Raw genomic sequence first — 5,002 nt, forward strand, 5'->3', positions numbered from 1 at the left:
CACCTCCCCACTGGTAGCCACTAGTTTGTTCTCTGTATCTGTGAGTCTGCCTCTTTTTTGTTATATTCACTAGTTGGTTGTACTTTTTAGATTCCACACATAAGTGATATTATACAGTATTTGTCTTTGTCTAACTCATTTCACTTAGCATAATGCCCTCCAAGTCCATTCATGTTGTTGCAAATGGCAAAATATCATTCTTTCTTATGGCTGAGTCGTATTGCAATATATGTATTTATTTTTATTTTTAAATTTTATTGAAGTATAGTTGATTTACAATGTTGTATTAGTTTCGGGTGTACAGCAAAGTGAGATATAAATATATATATATATATATATATATAATTGTTTTTTCAGATTCCCTTCCCCTGTAGGTTATTACAAAATATTGAATACAGTTCCCATGCTATACAGTAGGTCCTTGTTGATTATCTATTTTATATATAGTAGTGTGTATATGTTAATCCGAAACTCGTAATTTATCCCTTCCCTGATCTTTCCCCTTTGGTAACCATAAGTTTGTTTTTGAAGTCTGTGAGTCTGTTTCTGTTTTGTAAATAAGTTCATTTGTATCATTTTTTTAGATTCCACATTTAAGTGATATCATATGATATTTGTGTTTATCTGTCTGACTTACCTCACTCAGTATGATAATCTCTAGGTCCGTCCATGTTGCTGCAGATGGCATTGTGTCATTCTTTTTTTGTGGCTAACTAGTATTCCATTTTGTGTGTGTGTGTGTGTGTGTGTACATATCACATCCTCTTTATCCTTTCATCTGTTGATGAACACTTAGCTACTTTTTTCACTTTAGCCCTGTGGGTCTATTTTGTGAATACTTGGCAAATTAATAGTGATAAGAAAAAGCTATGGAAGAAGGTGTGCTAAATCCAACTAAACCCCAAGCTGTCATTCATTTTACACATCATCCTCGCTTTTCTCAGTCTGTGAAATATTATGATCCCTTGTGTAACACATCTGTCAAATTTCATTTAAAACTTCAACGTATACATGGAACACAAGACCTTCGGCAGGTGAGTTTATTTTGTTTATTGTGAATGAAAATTTCCCTCAGAAGGCAATGAGACTGTGAGGGCAAACTGTCTTCTAGAATGAAGAAGGAAGATGGAAAGAAAGAAAGAGATGCTAGATTTGCTAGTCTTTTGCTTGGATAATTCCTTTTATCATATTCATCATTTTCGTGGGACCCTATTGGCCAAAAGAAAATTAAGATGTTGGTATTGCTGTTGGCAGAGTCTTTTCTAACTGATAAGTGAGGAAAACCTCTTGGTTCCAAGAATCACCACCATTAGTGCTTTCAGGAAGCCTGCAACGATTGGACATAAGAAAAACAAAAGCCTGGTCATCTCAGCTCCAGGACAGGAGCTCTGGTTCCTGTTGTTCCTCGTGTTGAGTAATAATTCAAACAAGACAAGACAAACCCCTCTTGAAATGAGAGGTTGATTGGTTGGTTTGTTCTTAAGTGAAAATAAGCTGGGTTTCCTTGAATCCCTGTAGAGGGAGTGTTGTGAAGCACACATGCAGACTTCAGAGTCTTCAAATTTTTAGCTTCCTAGAGCAGGACAGAACTTAGGTAATAAGAAGTCAGAGGGCTTCCCTGGTGGCGCAGTGGTTGAGAGTCCGCCTGCCGATGCAGGGGACACGGGTTCGTGCCCCGGTCCGGGAGGATCCCACATGCCGTGGAGCGGCTGGGCCTGTGAGCCATGGCCGCTGAGCCTGCGCGTCTGGGGCCTGTGCTCCGCAACGGGAGAGGCCACAACAGTGAGAGGCCCGCGTACCGCCAAAAAAAAAAGAAGTCAGAAAGTAGAATCAACAACCATTGCTTTTGTGTCGTTGAGGGTCCGTTTCTGATTTGCTGGGTGTGAATAGTGGCATAGAACTTAACCACGTGAGATGTCAGAGGCCTGTGACTTCCCTTGACACCGTCTTATGCTGGCAGGCCCAGACATTGGCTCTTGGAGTTCTTGGGTGGCAGTGCTTACTACCACCTTCGCCTCCAATCTTAATATCTGTAGGCAGGAGTTTATATATAGGAATAAAATTTGAACCCCCATTTTCAGGCCCAGTAAAAATGTCCTATAATAGACGTTTAGAGTCAACTGACATTTATCGAATACTTACTGTAGCCAGATGCTCTGCTACGTGCTTTCATTATTGTTATGACAACATTTTCCCTAGCTATGAAATGCAATTGGTTCTAGCCAGGCAAGTACTCTCTTTGGCATCAGTAGATATCAGGCTAAAAATTGCACCTTCAGCTCTTTGCTCACTTTTTTTTTTTAACATCTTTATTGGGGTATAATTGCTTTACAATGGTGTGTTAGTTTCTGCTTTATAACAAAGTGAATCAGTCATACATAAACATATGTTCCCATACGTCTTCCCTCTTGTGTCTCCCTCCCACCCACCCTCCCTATCCCACCCCTCCAGGCTGTCACAAAGCACCGAGCCAATATCGCTGTGCCATGTGGCTGCTTCCCACTAGCTATCTACCTTACTACGTTTGTTAGTGTGTATATGTCCATGACTCTCTCTCGCACTGTCACAGCTCACCCTTTCCCCTCCCCATAACCTCAAGTCCGTTCTCCAGTAGGTCTGCGTCTTTATTCCTGCCTTACCCCTAGGTTCTTCATGACATTTTTTTTTCTTAAATTCCGTATATATGTGTTAGCATACGGTATTTGTCTTTTTCTTTCTGACTTACTTCACTCTGTATGACAGACTCTAGGTCTATCCACCTCATTACAAATAGCTCAATTTCGTTTCTTTTTATGGCTGAGTAATATTCCATTGTATATATGTGCCACATCTTTATCCATTCATCCGATGATGGGCACTTAGGTTGTTTCCATCTCCGGGCTATTGTAAATAGAGCTGCAATGAACATTTTGGTACATGACTCTTCTTGAATTTTGGTTTTCTCAGGGTATATGCCCAGTAGTGGGATTGCTGGGTCATATGGTAGTTCTATTTGTAGTTTTTTAAGGAACCTCCGTACTGTTCTCCATAGTGGCTGAACCAATTCACATTCCCACCAGCAGTGCAAGAGTGTTGCCTTTTCTCCACACCCTCTCCAGCATTTATTGTTTCTAGATTTTTTGATGATGGCCATTCTGACTGGTGTGAGATGATATCTCATTGTAGTTTTGATTTGCATTTCTCTAATGATTAACGATGTTGAGCATTCTTTCATGTGTTTGTTGGCAGTCTGTATATCTTCTTTGGAGAAATGTCTATTTAGGTCTTCTGCCCATTTTTGGATTGGGTTGTTTGTGTTTTTGTTATTGAGCTGCATGAGCTGCTTGTAAATTTTGGAGATTAATCCTTTGTCGGTTGCTTCATTTGCAAATATTTTCTTCCATTCTGAGGGTTGTCTTTTGGTCTTGTTTATGGTTTCCTTTGCTGTGCAAAAGGTTTTAAGTTTCACTAGGTCCAATTTGTTTATTTTTGTTTTTATTTCCATTACTCTAGGAGGTGGATCAAAAAAGATCTTGCTGTGATTTATGTCAAAGAGTGTTCTTCCTATGTTTTCCTCTAAGAGCTTTATAGTTTCCAGTCTTACATTTAGGTCTTTAATCCATTTTGAGCTTATTTTTGTGTATGATGTTAGGGAGTGATCTAATCTCATACTTTTACATGTACCTGTCCAGTTTTCCCAGCACCACTTATTGAAGAGGCTGTCCTTCCTCCACTGTACATTCCTGCCACCTTTATCAAAGATAAGGTGTCCATATGTGCGTGGGTTTATCTCTGGGCTTTCTATCCTGTTCCATTGATCTATCTTTCTGTTTTTGTGCCAGTACCATACTGTCTTGATTACTGTAGCTTTGTAGTATAGTCTGAAGTCAGGGAACCTGATTCCTCCAGCTCCATTTTTCTTTCTCAAGATTGCTTTGGCTATTCGGGGTCTTTTGTGTTTCCATACAAATTGTGAAATCTTTTGTTCTAGTTCTGTGAAAAATGCCAGTGGTAGTTTGATAGGGATTGCATTGAATCTATAGATTGCATTGGGTAGTAGAGTCATTTTCACAATGTTGATTCTTCCAATCAAGGACATGGTATATCTCTCCATCTATTTGTATCATCTTTAATTTCCTTCATCAGTGTCTTATAATTTTCTGCATACAGGTCTTTTGTCTCCTTCGGTAGGTTTATTCCTAGATATTTTATTCTTTTTGTTGCAATGGTAAATGGGAGTGTTTTCTTGATTTCACTTTCAGATTTTTCATCATTAGTATATAGGAATGCCAGAGATTTCTGTGCATTAATTTTGTATCCTGCCACTTTACCAAATTCATTGATTAGCTCTAGTAGTTTTCTGGCAGCATCTTTAGGATTCTCTATGTATAGTATCATGTCATCTGCAAACAGTGACAGCTTTACTTCTTCTTTTCCGATTTGGAATCCTTTTATTTCCTTTTCTTCTCTGATTGCTGTGGCTAAAACTTCCAAAACTATGTTGAATAATAGTGGTGAGAGTGGGCAACCTTGTCTTGTTCCTGATCTTAGTGGAAATGCTTTCAGTTTTTCACCATTGAGGATGATGTTTGCTGTGGGCTTGTCATATATGGCCTTTATTATGTTGAGAAAAGTTCCCTCTATGCCTACTTTCTGGAGGGTTTTTATCATAAATGGGTGTTGAATTTTGTCGAAAGTTTTTTCTGCCTCTATTGAGATGATCATATGGTTTTTCTCCTTCAATTTGTTAATATGGTTTATCACATTGATAGATTTGCGTATATTGAAGAATCCTTGCATTGCTGGAATAAACCCCACTTGATCATGGTGTATGATCCTTTTAATGTGCTGTTGGATTCTGTTTGCTAGTATTTTGTTGAGGATTTTTGCATCTATGTTCATCAGCGATATTGGCCTTTAGTTTTCTTTCTTTATGACATCCTTTTCTGGTTTTGGTATCAAGGTGATGGTGGCCTCGTCAAATCAATTTGGGAGTGTTCCTCTCTCTGCTATATTTTGGAAG

The sequence above is a fragment of the Lagenorhynchus albirostris genome, chromosome X (genome assembly GCF_949774975.1).
Source record: "Lagenorhynchus albirostris chromosome X, mLagAlb1.1, whole genome shotgun sequence".
Lineage (NCBI taxonomy): Eukaryota > Metazoa > Chordata > Mammalia > Artiodactyla > Delphinidae > Lagenorhynchus > Lagenorhynchus albirostris.